This window comes from Pipistrellus hanaki, assembly GCF_964339955.1.
Source record: "Pipistrellus hanaki genome assembly, chromosome: 9".
Taxonomy (NCBI): Eukaryota; Metazoa; Chordata; class Mammalia; order Chiroptera; family Vespertilionidae; genus Pipistrellus; species Pipistrellus hanaki.
In genome coordinates, this window is record NC_140511.1 from 78286697 (window position 1) to 78301393 (window position 14697).

Below are 14697 nucleotides of genomic sequence, written 5' to 3' on the forward strand. Positions count from 1 at the left end.
AGCCCCAGCACACACCCCCAGCACACAGCCCCAGCACACACCCCCAGCACACACACCCAGCACACACCCCCAGCACACACCCCCAGCACACAGGCCCCCGGAAGGCGCTTTTTGCACGTGGAGGCTGTTTGCCCGCGGAGGCCTGCTCACCAGGAAAACCCGGGAAGAGCCGCGGTCCCCATTTCAGACGGGGGAGCCGAGCCCCAGGTTGAGCCGCACAGGAGGGAGCAGGATTGGAAGTGGGTCTGTCTGACTCACAGCGGGCTGACCCCGAGGCAGACTGCCTGCCCGAGGCCTGGCACAGGGCGGCCTCCCCAGGGCCCGGGCCGGCTGGCCTCCTCCCCTCCACGGCGGAGCGCGCAGTAGGCCGCCCCCTGCCCGCAGGTCTGAGTGCAGAGCTGGGGGCCGGGCCGGGACAGCCCTGCCCCAGAGCCACAGGGCATCTCGGGCTCAGGGGGTCCAGCTCCAGGCGCCCGAGGCCCTCAGGGCGGTCCTGGCGGCTGGGAAGCTGCCCTCCGCGGCCCTCCCCACCTCCCCCATCACCTCTCTCTTAATTAACACCGGCTGCAAACGAGCTGGCTCCGCCGGGGGGCTCCCTGCCAAATGGGTTGGCAGGGAGCCTTGAAGGGGCAGGAGGGGAGGGGGCGCCGACCTGCGGCTCTGCAGGCCTCTGCGGGGGGCAGTGCCGCCCCCACCTGTGTGACCCCGCCCAGGGGAGGGAACGGGGGACGGTCTGATGCCCGCCAGGGGCCGAGGAGCAGGCCTGGGCCGGAGAAGGCTTTCCCAGGCTGAGCCGGGAGGGCTGGGAGCCAGGCGGGGCCGCTGCACAGAGGACTGGTCACCAGCCTGTCCCCGGCTCAGCAGGCGTCCCCGGGGCTGGTCTGCAGGGCCCTCGCCCAGCCCAGCACACTCGGCAGTCCACGGGTGGGGACGCAGGGGAAGGGCAGTGACCCTGGGCCCTCGCCTGCTCTCCCCTGGCCCGTGTCCGGCTCTCTCCCAGGTTCCCGGCCGCCTGGCCGCCCGGACTGCCAGCTGACCGAGATGCTCAGCTGGGCCAGATCCCGGGGCCAATGGCCTGGGGTTTGGGAGGAGCTGCAAAGGGGGGACAGTGCCAAAGGCACCAACGGGCACCCCTGGGTGTGCCCCCAGCTCCGATGCTGCCCTGCGCCTCCGGCTCCTGCCCCTCCTGCTGCCGCCCTCTGCTCCCCGCAGTTGGGTTTCGGGCTCCAGTAGCAACAGGGGATCAGCCCATTTCCCAGGCGAGGAAAGGGGCTCACGGGGGGAGTGGGGCGTGGGGGAGGGGCTGGAACAGGACAGCTGGCTGTGGGCCCTCATTTTCTTCGCTCCCCCCCCCCCCCGTCCCCTCCCTGACCTGAGCGGGTTCGGGGCGTGGGGATGAGCCCCGGATTCCAGCCTAAGCCACCGACTGACTGGCTCTGCCCAGGGGGCCCACACCTGCCCCAGCAAAGCTCGGTTAGCTCCGGGGGAGGGAAGGGGGGCTGGGCCAGGCCTCACCTGGGCCCAGGGAGGGGAGGAGGCTTGGCTGGCTTTGCAGGGGCGGTGGGGGGGTGCTACTGGGACCGAGGGGGCACCCTGGGGGCTGGGTGCCAGGTCTGGAAACTGCCAGCGAGTCTGCTAGTCGCCCCCCGCCCACCCAGCGCAGGTGGTCCAGGCCGTGTGGCCCTGCCCGTGGACCTGGCCGTGCGCACCGCTCCCAGCTGGGTGCCGGGCCGGTGACCTTGGGGTGGCAGTGAGTCCTCACCCCGCCCGCCCGCCCGCCCGTCACTACCACATCCTCTCCCCCCGATGGTGGCCCACCGGGCAGGGGCTGGGGGCGCTCACTCACTCCCCATCTCCACACCCTCTGCTGCCCTCCCCTGCCCCACACTGCTCCTCAGGCGGTGACCCCAACCCCATTTCACCCCTGCTTCCTCCACGCCCTCAGGCCCTGCGCACCTCCTCTGGGGGCGGGGCCCAGCCCTCCGCCCCCGCCCCCGCTGTCCCCGAGGCAGGTGTGTGGCTGCCCAGGCTGTGCTGCTCCTGACCTGTGGCCGTGGCCACTGCCCCGCGGAAGGAGACAGGACACTTCTCTCCCCACACAGCACTTTCATTGGTGCCACCCATGTGCCCGGTGCCCCCAAGCACAGAGAACGGTCCCCAGCATCCCCAGGCCTGTGCCCGCGGACCCCCCCTCACTGCTTCCCGAGCCTCCAGCCCTCCCTTAGCCACATCCGGGTCCTCAGACGTGGCCCACTCCTCCGCCCCAGGGCCTTTGCACGGCCGCTCCCTCTGCCCGGAGACACCTCACCTCCTCCCAGCCGGGGTCAGCCTTGAGGAGCGTCAGCTGCCGGCTGGAGTGCGTCTCCCTGGCTACGCCCTCCCAGGGGTGTGACTCGCTGCCTCCGCATCTTCCCTCCCAGGTGAGTGCCCCCCTCCCCCCCAGCCCCGAGTGTCTCCCACAGGGTGCCCTGGCTCCCAGCACAGAGCCCGTGCACAGCAGGTGCCGCTGACAATTACTGAACAAAGCAAACAAGGGCTGTGCCCAGAGCCACTCAGCGGGGCTGCCCGAGCCCGGCCCTCACCCCGGGCCTCGCAGAGAGGACCTGGGCGGGGGGTGCAGGCCACGGGGCTGGCCCAAGGGCAATGGCAGGAGGCGGCCAGGCCTCTCTCTGCTGGGAACTGAGTCCCCCCGCCCTGGGCGGGGACGTGCGGGGGCTGCTGCCGGAGGGGGATCGGTGACCTGAGGAAAGCGCTGAGCCGGCCCCTGGCCCGGGAGAGCCTGCCTGCGGGGGCAGCGGTGACCGTGACTCTGAGCCACACAGCCCGCTCCGCGTGCTTCTGGGGCCGCTGTCCGGCCTCACACGGGAGAGGCCGAGGCCAGCCGCCGGGAGCTGGGGGGCGGGAAGGCCGGGCCCTGTGTCCTCCTCTCTGGAGGCCAGTCTGTGTTCTGTCATTGGACCAGCAGGCCCCCAGGCCCCCGGGCCAGGCCCTGCAGCACCACACTCCGGCCAGGGGGGTGACAACAACAGAAGGAGAGTAAACAGAGGGAACCATTCGGGGCACTGGAGGCTGTGAGGGGGTGACAGGGAGAGGAGAGGGCAGACGGGTGTGGGGCTGATCCAGAAGGATCAGGGATCTGCCGGGGAGGGGCAGCTGTGTGAAGGCCCCGGGGCAGAGCGGGGCTGTGGGTTTGAGGCACACCCAAGAGGGGGTGAGCAGGAAAGAAGGTCCGATGGAGACGGGGGTCCCTTCCCAAACCTCCCTGAGGGGAGCCTCTTGGCACCCCCACTGCCTGTGTCCTGCCTGCAGCTGCCCGTGGGCCTGCCTCCCCCGGGCTGGGCCCGCTGCTCCCCGCACCCAGAACCAGGCACGGCGCCGGGCACCTCCGAGGGGATGACTGACCCACAGGCAGGCGAGGGGAGTGGGTCGCTCTTGGGAAAGCAGTGCTGCCCCCACCGCCCCCCAGGCCGCGGCGGGTCCCCGAGCTGTGGAGGGCGAGCCATTTAAAACACGTTTTAGATGAGAAACCCCCCACCGAGTGAGGAGCACGCACAGCGTGCTGGATTTCTGAGGATAAAACGAGAGACTTCAAAGCTTCTCCAGCTCGGAGCAGCTCCCCTGTCTGACAAGCTCTGCCCCTCAGGCCAAGGTCACCGTCCTCCGAGGGGGGCTGCCCGCGAGCGTGTGAGCGAGCGTTACCGGCTGCTTCCCGGGTTTGGGGCGCTCCCGGGGGAGGGGGGGTCACGGGGCTCACATTGGTGGGCACCGACCACAGGCTTTCGCTCGGCACCGCTGCTCACCATCGGAACAGGCCCTGTTGCAGATGGGGAAACTGAGGCCCGGCGAGGCGACGTGACGTGCCCGAGGCCACAGTGCTTAGCGGGAGGGGCCGTGTCTGTGCTTTGCCAGCCCGGCCCTGTAACCCCCGCTGTGACCTTGGATTTGAGCCAGCTGCTCTGCCTCCCGGGGCCCGGCCCCCCGTCCGCGGGTGGGCAGGTCGGTGACCGGACGTCCAGGGGGCACAGACGGTAACTCGGAAAATGCCTGTGAGACAGTGGCATTGGGGTCCCCTCACAAGAGCAGCTTCCTGCTGAGGTTGGTCACCAGCTCCCCAGGGAGAGCCGGGGCTTTGCTGAATGTGCAGCTCCATTCGACAGAAGGGTTTTGAAACTGAGGCCACACAGGGGAGGGTGGTGGAGACAGGATTCGAAGCCCGTGGTCTGACCCTGGAACCCGGGACACGAAGCACCCTGCTCAGCCAGCCTGGGCTTGTGTGCCTTGGGGACTGAGCCCCCACCCCACCCTGCTCTGAGCAAAGCCCTGTGACCCTCAAAGCTGTCGGGAGCTGTACCCAGCTGTGCTCCCACTCTTAGGACACCCCTCTCACTGTTCCTGTGCCAGGCCTGCCTCCTCTGACTCCCCTGAACCTTCAGTCCTGCCTGCACCCCCCATTCACCTCTGCAGTGCCCTCCCTCCTTCCCTCCTTCACCTCTGCAGCGCCCTCCCTGGTTTACCCAGGCCTCCACCCCAGGCCTCCACCCAAGGCCTCCACCTCCAGGCCTCCACCCCAGGCCTCCACCCCCAGGCCTCCACCCCAGGCCTCCACCCCAGGCCTCCACCCCCAGGCCTCCACCGCCTCCACCCCTGGCCTCCACCCCCAGGCCTCCACCCCCAGGCCTCCACCCCAGGCCTCTCACCCCCAGGCCTCCACCCCAGGGCTCCACCCCCAGGCCTCCACCCCCAGGCCTCCACCCCAGGCCTCTCACCCCCAGGCCTCCACCCCAGGCCTCCACCCCCAGGCCTCCACCTCCAGGCCTCCACCCCAGGCCTCCACCCCCAGGCCTCCACCGCCTCCACCCCTGGCCTCCACCCCCAGGCCTCCACCCCCAGGCCTCCACCCCAGGCCTCCACCCCCAGGCCTCCACCCCCAGGCCTTCCCAGGCCTCCACCTCCAGGCCTCCACCCCCAGGCCTGTCACCTCCACGCCTCCACCCCAGGCCTCCACCCCAGGCCTCTCCCTGCAGAAGCTACCCCGGCAGCCATTTCCGCTCCAAGCCTGGACAGGGCAGTGGTTCCTGCGGGCTTGGGCCTCTCCGCTGTCCCCTCCTGCCTAGTGCCTTGGACTCGGCCCCTAGAGACCCAGCCTCCCAGCCAGTGGCCCCTAAGCTGGACCCCAAACTCTCAGACCCCCAAGCCCCTCAACACCCACTCACCCAGCCCCGTCACAGTCACCTTCCGCTTGCTGGTGCTGGTTATGCTGGAATTCCATGGACAAGCTATTAATACATAACGTCACTCACGCAAACAAAAAGCCGAAGGAAAGGGTCCCCATTCCCTCACCAGATCCCTCGCCCTGCTCCCTCTCCTCAGGACCTTCCAGACTTCAAATGCAAACAACACAGTTAATGACCGTCTACCCAGCCAGCGCTCCGCCGGCCGGCGCCGGGCCAGGCTCCAGGTGGATCTCTCACGTCCGGTTCCCTCCCCGGAGCCCCGCGAGGGCGTGCGATTTCCCCGTTTCACAGAGGAGGAACTGGGGGCTCAGAGAGGGCGAGTGACGCCCGGTCACACAGCGGGCTGGGGAGCGGGAGCCAGAGTGTGAGTCAGGGAGCCCGGCCTCGGCTTCGGAGGGACCGCTGCGGCTGCAGCGCAGGGGGGGTGGCGGGGCCCCCCTCCCCCAGGAGCGGCGGGGGGGGGCAGGCACTCAGCGTCCCCCCATTAGCATAACCATGAGCAGGAGCATCCCTGAAACCCAATTACCAGGAGATGGCTTGGGCCCCAGCCAGCCGGGCAGTCTCCTCTCCGCAGGAATGAGGGGCTGAGCCCAGGGGAGGGGCGGGCTGAGGGAGCTGTGAGGGGGGGGGGGGAGGGGAGGGGAGGGGCTGGAGAGGGCCCCGGGCGGTGTGGGTGTGACCCCGCCATTCAGTCCCCCCAGGACAAGGCTCAGGCTCCCCCAGCCGACTGTGGCCGGCCGCTCCGTGCCTCCTCTGAGCTTTATCTAAAACCAGGGGCTGACTGAACAGAAAACAAACCGTGCGTTTGGAGGAGCAGAGAGTCCCCCCAACAGCCAGGCGGGCCCGGCCTCCTTCTCTCTTCCCCTGACTCACCCTCACCCTCACTCCTCCTCACCCTCACTCCTCCTCACCCTCACTTCTCCTCACCCTCATCCTCACTCCTCCTCACCCTCACTCCTCCTCACCCTCACTCCTCCTCACCCTCACTCCTCCTCACCCTCATCCTCACCCTCACTCCTCTTCACCCTCATCCTCACCCTCACTCCTCCTCACCCTCATCCTCACCCTCACTCCTCCTCACCCTCATCCTCACCCTCACTCCTCCTCACCCTCACTCCTCCTCACCCTCATCCTCACCCTCACTCCTCTTCACCCTCATCCTCACCCTCACTCCTCCTCACCCTCACTCCTCCTCACCCTCACTCCTCCTCACCCTCATCCTCACTCATCCTCACCCTCATCCTCACTCATCCTCACCCTCACCCTCACTCATCCTCACCCTCACTCCTCCTCACCCTCATCCTCACTCATCCTCACCCTCACCCTCACTCATCCTCATCCTCACCCTCACTCACCCTCATCCTCATCCTCATCCTCACCCTCACTCTCACTCACCCTCATCCTCACCCTCACTCACCCTCATCCTCATCCTCACCCTCACTCTCACTCACCCTCATCCTCATCCTCACCCTCACTCTCACTCACCCTCATCTTCATCCTCACCCTCACTCACCCTCACTCACCCTCATCCTCATCCTCATCCTCATCCTCACCCTCACTCACCCTCATCCTCACCCTCATCCTCATCCTCACCCTCATCCTCACCCTCACTCACCCTCACTCATCCTCACCCTCACTCACCCTCATCCTCACTCACCCTCATCCTCACTCATCCTCACCCTCATCCTCATCCTCATCCTCACACTTATCCTCACCCTCACCCTCACTCACCCTCATCCTCATCCTCACTCACCCTCATCCTCATCCTCACCCTCACTCACCCTAATCTTCATCCTCACTCATCCTCACCCTCACTCATCCTCATGCTCATCCTCACCCTCACTCATCCTCACCCTCATCCTCACCCTCACTCACCCTCATCCTCATCCTCACTCACCCTCACTCATCCTCACCCTCACTCATCCTCACCCTCACTCACCCTCATCCTCACCCTCACTCATCCTCACCCTCACTCATCCTCATCCTCATCCTCTCAGCAACCTTATCTACTGACCACACACACACACACACACGGCCCCTTGACCTACCACCAGCCCAACAAACACTCCATCACAGAAGAGTTGAAGCGCCCCCCCCCCCAGAGGAGCCCCCTGCATACAGGCTGCCTGTTCCTGACGGTGCTGCCGGGTGTGAATTAGGGGGCTGCTCCGGGGGGAGCCCAGGCCGGCCCGGCTGCTCTGGCCCCTCTGTTACCACTGCCGGGAGGTACTCCAGGCAGGACCACCCACACTCACCCACCTGCCCCCCACAGGCCAGAGGTCGGTGTGCAGCACACACAAGCTGGGAATTCTGTCGGCGTGCACCTGGGAGCGGGCCTGCTGGGCGGGGGGGTATGCACATCTCTTACTTCTCTAGTTTTTGCCAAATTGCTCTCCAAAGTGGTTGTTCCGATGATCGCTTTACACTATAAATTAAGTCATGTCACTTTCCTGCTTAAAAATCTCAAATAGCTTCCGATTACATTAGGATAAAAATCCATATTCCTCTCCATGGATGCCTGGCTACATCCCACACTCTGCCCCCTGCCACCCCCCCAGTTTCCTGGCCTTCCTTCTCTTCCTCCAATAGGCCTTGCTCGTTCGTGCCCCAGGGCCTTTGCACCTGCTGCTTCCCTGCCTGACACGCTCTCCCCGCAGCTTTTCCCAACAGGCTCCTCTCGCCCTTCAGGCCTCAGTGAAAGGTCAGCTCCTCCAGGAGGCCCCTCGGGACCCCGCTGAATGCCCCCTGTCCCTCTGACCACACTGTATGCTCTGCGGGAGCCCACCCCATGGTCCTGGTCTCATCCTCAGGTTTGTCTGCCGATGTGCTCCCAGCTGACAGCTTGGGAGAGGCCCAGCCTTTGGCCATTCTGTGCCCCGAGGCCCACACGCTCGGCACCGAGGACTGCTCTCTGTGCCATTCATCTGCCCAGCAGACATGGGTTTGGGCCAGTCTGGCGGCCAGGTCTGGAGGGGGAGCTGAGCGGAGGGCTCTGCAGGGGGAGTGGCCGAGGTGAGGGCAGGGGGCGGAGCCGGGCAGGGGCGGAGCAGCAGGTGGGGCCTGCACTTTAGAAGCACCCTCTCCGAGCTGCGGGAGGGAATTGCGGGGGGTGGGCCTGGGGCAGGGGCTGGGGGTCGCGGTGGCCAGGGCTGACAGGGGGCCGGGAGGAGAGGCAGTGCTGCACCCACGGGGACCAGTTAGAGGAGCGTGGGAGACGGGGTTGGAGCAGCCTGGGCCCGGCTTCCCAGTGTGGCCCAATCTCCCTCCTGCCCCCTCCTCCCACCCCTGCAGGGAGCCTGGGCAGCTTCCTGTGCAGAAATCCAGGGGCTCCTCCCTGGACCCCGGAGGTGCCCTTGACCTAGCCCGACCCTCGTGCACAGATGGGAAACTGAGGCCTCGGAGGACAGGATCCTCCTGCACCTTCTTCCCTGGGGACAGAGGGCACTCCGGGCTGCCAGGGCGTCCAGGCAGACCCGGAGGATCCCTCGGAAACTGCCCGCCTGCCGGCCTGCCCGCCTGCCTCCCGCTCCTGCACCTGACGGGACTCTCAGGCCCAAAGACGTGGGCGCCGGCGGGGGCAAGGGGGCTCGCTGGAGGTCACTCAGCGGGAAGAGGCAGAGCAGGTTAATCCTTCAGTGGAAGCAGAGCCGGCAGCAGGGCCAGGTGAGGGGGAGTCCCCGCTCCCCCCTTCCCTGGCTCAGGGCGGCCTTCCTACCCCTTCCAGGCCCAGCCTGGCTCCTGCCCTGACTGCCCCCCCCCCCAGGCTGGGTGCCCCTCCTCTCTGTCTTCCTGACCTCCCAGCCCGGGCTGCGCTGTGAGGAGGGGGAGGAGGAGGGGAGGAGAGGAGGGAGGGAGAGGAGGCGGCAGTAGCAGCCATTGGTATGCAAGGCCCTGCCTCAGCCCCTCCAAGGCCCAGGCTTTCTGCTCAGCTCTTTAAGAATCCCTCCTAGGCAGCCGCAGCCAGCAGCTTGGTGGTTGCTGGGCAACCCCCCCCCATCCCATTGGCACCCTCTCCCTCTCCCTTCCCCTGCCCCCTCCCCCTCCCCTGTGCCTCCTCTCGGCCCAGGCTCAGCAGTGCACTTAGCAGAGAACACGCCAGGCCGGCTGCACCTGTGCCAGCAGGTGAGGGGCCCTGAGTGACCCCCCAGCCCCAGCCCTGGGCCTCGGCTCTGGGCCACCAGGAGGGAGAGCCTCTGTCCTGCAGGGAGGGGGCTGGCTGGAACCCTGGCCCTGGGCACAGTCCTGCCTCTGCCCAGGCCTGGGTTGGACCTCGCCCGCTTCACTCCCATCACCCTCCCCCGTACACACCCCAGACCACTCCCTGCCCTGTCCAGGGGCCGGAACATCGTCTCTGGGCAGTTCCAGCGGGAGCAGCTGGCACCACTGCGAGTACCTGACGGCTCTTGCCACACACACGGGCCTACGGCGGATGCTGGCTGTGGCCTCAGGTGCTGGGAGATGGATGTCCACAGAGCACGCCTCTGCCTGTTCCAGGCTTCGCCACTGTTCTCTGCACTACGGGGGTGGGGGTGGGGATTGGGGTCGGGGGACCTGCCAGCCAGGCCCGCTCCCAGCCGTGCCAAAGCGGCCCAGCGGGTGGGAAACAGCCCACAGGTCACACGTGACCACGGACTGAGCTGAGCGCTCCCAGGACAGGCCCGAGGAGCAGAGAGCAGGGGAGCTCCTGGGGAAAGGTGGGGCTCAGGGGGGCAGGAAGGCTAAGCCCTGGACTAAGGGGTGGGCAGGCGTTGGCGGGGCCTCTTGGCGGGGTCTCTTGGCGGGGTGCAGGGCAGCGGGCCTGTGTCAGTGACGGGAGCACTGAGGCTGAAGCAGGAGCCACCCGCCTGCCAGCAGCTTCCCCAGGCCCGGCTGGCCCACCCTCTGTGGTCCCTCTGCCCCCGCTCAGGCTGCGCTGGCTCCATCCCGCTGGCTTTGGTCCCTGCTGGCCCGCCCCCTGGCGCACCCGCCCCCTGGCACACCTGCTCCCTGGCACCCCCGGCCCCTGGTGCACCCGTTCCCTGGTGCCCCACTCTGGGCTTCTCCCCGGGCTGGGGGCCTGGCTCCCTGCTCCCCCAGAGTCTGCTCGGGGTCCACCTGCCGCTCCTGCTCCGGACCCTGAGCTCCGGGGAGGAGCCCGCCTTGGTGGGCAGGATGGACAGGGTCAGCAGGTGGTGGTGGGGAGCGCGGTGCTCAAGGCTTGGATCTGAGAAGCTGCTTGGACGGACGTCCTGGTGAGGGCTGGTGTGCCCGGCACGTGTGTTTGACAGGCATGCCCAGCAGGTGTGCATAGCCAGCCTGCCCACCGGCCACAGGCCGGTCCATGGACACCTCCCTGCGGGCACCAGGGCATCCCTGGGGCCCCGGTCAGAGCCAGGCGGACCAGGCATTCAGTGGCTGGGGTTCTCTGGGGGCCCCCTCAGGTATCCCCAGGCCCAGGGGACCCTGGGGATCTGGGAGGGCAGAGATGAGGTTCTCCTGCCCCCCAACCCCGCCCAGACCCAGGCAGGGCCCAGGGTGGCACCACCGTGGTTGACTACAACCTGATTATGGTGAGCGTGCTGTCACTTCACAGCACACCGAGCACTGCCTCCTGGAGCCTCAGGGAGCCTCCTGCCAGCCCTAGGAGCAGGGGGGCTGGGTTGTCCGGCCCCAGGTCGAAGCCACAATGACCCAGGTGACTGCTGCCTGGGCCAAGATCTCCCGTGCCAGCGCAAAGAGGAAGAGGAAGACGAAGACGAGCTCGGGCCCTGGGCCGGGCCCACCAGCCTCACCGTCACCGGTGCACACAGGCGCTTAGCAAACGCTTGTTGGATGAGCAAGCACCTTTCTGAATCCGTAGCTGACGGCGCCCGGCTGTGCTACACTCCCTCCCCGGCACCCTGTCCTTCCCCGAGCGAGGCCGGAACCCCCCACCCCACCCCCCAGCTTGTTCACGCCCCGCACACCTATCCACACCTCATCTTCACCATGGCCCCCCGACTTCCACCCCCCAAACTCTGCCCGACCGAGAGCGCCTTCTCTCCAAACCACCGTTCTTCCAGCGTATCCACCCCCCCACCCCCCCCACCCCCCCCCGCCCTCAAGACCCGGCTCAGGAGCCCCTCCCGGGGAAGCTGGCAGGGGTGGTCGCCGCTGACGAGGCCGGTGTCCTGGGCGACGAGGCGGGCTTCAGCTCGCCCTCGCTGCCTGGCGCCCGTGCCCCTGGCTGGGGGCCTGCTTTGCCAGGGCTGGATGGAGCAGGCCCTGACTGACACTGGTCTGTGGTGTCCCCCAATGTGCACAGACACAGCGGACCTCCCTGATGCTCTGTGAGCTGTGCCCAGCCCCCGGCACAGAGTGAGTGACGTATCGTGCGGCCATTAGGACCACAGTCATGAAGGTGAGACAGGGATATGGAAGAGCCACAGACAGAACTGGACGCACACCCTCCATCCCACTGCGCGGCTGGGAGTGCCCTGGGCCAGCCCCGCGCCTGGCAGGTGGGCGGCAGGGATGGGACGCGGTTAGACGAGGAGAAGACACGCTCGTAACTCCGGAGCCACGTGCCCAGTGCCACAAGGGAGGGACGGCGGAGCCCGAGGGCCGGGGCCCTCTGGGGTCTGGGCGGGCGGAACGGAACAGAGCGCACAGGCCTGAGAGGGCGCGGGAAACAAAGGCTGTTGACGCCACAGGCGGTGGCATTGCGGGTGGTTTTTCTTTCCCTCTTATTGGTGTAATGTTAGGGCAGTAAATAAAAACTGGGAGGAGAATAGCTGCTTGGTGAATTGAGTGGGAAGGGAACAGGCAGGGAGTCAAGGGGAGGGAAATGGGAGGGGGGGGAGGAATGGCAGAGGCCGGGGTGGCCACAGCGAGCACAGGTGACAGCCCCTGTGCCGGGGCTGGGGCGGGAGGGATGCGGACGGACGCATGGGGTGGGGGTGGGGCATCTCTCTCCCTCCAGGGGCCTGAGAATCCCTCCTTCCACAGGGCGGGGTGGCTCGGCCGGACCCTGGCGACAGCAGAGCAGGATGGCTGGGCCCCTGGCAGGGTGGGACACAGGCCTGGCCTGGTTCTGGGGAGAGGGGTCCCAGCCGGATTGCAGGGCATCTGGCAGTGGGGCCTGGGGAAGGGGGAGCTCTAGGCAGAGGCAGGGCCTCGGCTCCAGGGAAAGGATGGCAGGAGGGATGATGGGGCTCAGGCTCCCTAGGATCCCGGAGACTGTCCGGAGCAGGCACTTTCCTGGCTAAGGGAGGGTGTTTGGCCCACCCCTACCCCCAGACCCCACACAACAGGTGCAGTCTCTCCCCAGGCCCCCAGTGTGTGCCCAGCACTGCCCAGCCCCCTCCTGGTCCAGGTCTCCCTCAGCCTTCACATCAGCCCTCCAGGCAGGCGGTTCATGCTCCCATTTTTCCACTGGACGCTGAGGCTTGGAGAGGTTAGTAAGGCTCAAGGTCACAGCCGGCTCTGGGGGGCGGGGCTGGGGCCTGACCCGGCACGGCCCCCTTAGGCAGCGGTCGCTGGGAGCCTGGGCGCTGGGGGGTCCGCGTGGGGAAGGGCGCCAGGCAGGGGAAGGGGTAGGCTCGCGTGGGTGCCTGTGTGAATGAATGCGTGGGTGGGCGGTGAATGAATGAATGGCTAGGTGGCTGAAGGATGGATGAATGAGTGGGTGCGGAGAGGAGGGGTGGAAGGGCGGCTGTGAGAGCGAGAACCCCTTTCCGCCCCCCCCCCCACCCCGCGCTGGAGGCGGGCTTCGGAGCCTCCCCCTCGCCCCGGGGGCCGGTCCCCAGCCTCCTCCTCCGCCTCCTGCCATTCTCGCCGGAGGCCGGGGCCGGAGGACGCGGAGGCCGGCTCTCCCCGCCGGCCCCAATCCCCGCGGCGCGCAGCCTCCCGCGCCGGTCCCGCCGGCCAGTGCGCAGCGCGGCGCCCCCGCCCCCGCCTCCCCCTCCCGCTCCCGCCCTCCCTCCCGCTTCCTCCCCGCCTCCCGGCTCCGCGCCCGCACGCACGGCCCCCGCCGCCGCCGCCGCCGCGAGGGGAGAGCGGCCGCCCAGCCCGAGCCCCGCGCCCCGCTCGCCGCCGCCGCTCGCAGCCCCGCCGCCCCCGCCGCCGAGCGCCCCCGCCGGCGCCTCCGCGGCCCCGCGGCTCCCGGGCGCCGAGCCGGGCAGATGCGCCGCCGCGCGCCCCCCGCCCCGGGCCCGCCGCCGCGCTCCGCACCCCGGGGCCGCTCTCCCCGGCTCCGCGGGCGCCCGCCGGCCCCGGCGCCCTCCGGCTCCGCGGAATAGCCCCAAGGCTCCCGCCGCCGCAAAGTTTCCCGAGGAGACCGCCTCCGCCGCCGGCAGGTGAGGGGACCGCGGGGGCCGGAGCGGGACGGGGTGCGGGGCGGGGCCGGGGGCGCGGGCTGCCCGGTCTGACCCGGCGCCGGGGGGCCGCGCCGCCTTGGGTTTGGGGCGGGGGTCGCCGAGGCCACTGCCGGGCGCCGGCGGAGCGGGCCGGCCGCGGGGAGGCGCGGGCGCTCGGCGGCTCCGCTCCCCAGAGCCGAGGTTGGGAAGGGCGGGGGCGCGGACCGAACCCCAGCCGAGCCCCGCGCGGCGCCCCCGGGGCGGCCCGGCCGCCGGGGGTCAGGCTGGCTGGCTGGTGACAGCGCCGGCCTCGCACCCAGGAACCAGGGCCGGGGAGCCCGGCGAGAGGCAGCCGGCCGGCCCGGGCGCGGCGTTCCGTCCCCACCAACTGCGTGAGTCACGGCTGGAAGGAGGTTTTATTTTTAAAACGACTTCAGGGGGGGCCCGGCGGCCTCCAACTTCCTTCCCGCGCGGGGCCGTGGGCCGGTGCGGCCGGGCCGGGCGGTGCACCCGGCGCTGGAGCGGGGACGGATGGTGCTTTCGTCCCAGGGCAGCGAGCCCCCACCCCCCCAGCCCGAGGCCGGGCAGGCGCCCTCCTCGCGGGCCGGAGGGCAGGGAAGGGGCTGGCAGAGCGTCCCAGCTGCAGGGAGCCTGGTGATGGGAGGTCTCGGTGGAGAAAGTTTTGGAGCTGAGGCGTCAGGGAACGGGCCCAGGCGTCCAGGTGCCCTGAGGGCTTATGGCACAGCCCAGCTGGGTGTGCCAGGCCCTGCAGCCCAAGCCGGAGCCCTGATGGGAAGAAGGCCCTGGCGGGGGCAGAGGGCACGCTGAGTCCAGCCCTGCGCCACCCTGGATGGGCCTTGAGCCCTCAGGGAGGACAGAGACCTGCCTCTGCTGCTCCTCCCCCCCCCCCCAGGTGGCTCAGGAGTTGGGGTGGCACCTCCTCTGGCCACGGTCGGGGCACCCAGCCCTGCAGGATGCCGGATTCCACGGGCACAGGGAGGTGGGCGAGGGCAGGCCCGGCCGGGGAAGGTGGCCAGGCTCGGGGCTCGGGCGCGGGTTTCTGGAGGGAAAGCCGAGTGCCCCTCTCCCTGCCGCCCCGAGAGGCACACGTCACCTGTCAGCGGCCGACGGCTCCGTGGGCGACGGCT

At 68.8% G+C, this 14697-nt stretch overlaps 2 protein-coding genes across 9 annotated transcripts in view; one reads left to right on the forward strand and one right to left on the reverse strand.

Moving 5' to 3' along the window:
* Positions 1 to 14697, reverse strand: part of MACROD1 (mono-ADP ribosylhydrolase 1) — a 115758-nt gene that overhangs the window by 17887 nt on the left and 83174 nt on the right. The gene's annotated exons all lie outside the window — the stretch shown is intronic.
* Positions 13025 to 14697, forward strand: part of FLRT1 (fibronectin leucine rich transmembrane protein 1) — a 61237-nt gene continuing 59564 nt past the window's right edge. For all 4 annotated transcript variants that reach the window (XR_014796027.1, XM_084895861.1, XM_084895860.1 and 1 more), the window contains exon 1: positions 13025 to 13549. The gene's annotated coding sequence lies outside the window, so the exon portion shown is untranslated. The remainder of the gene's footprint in view (positions 13550 to 14697) is intronic.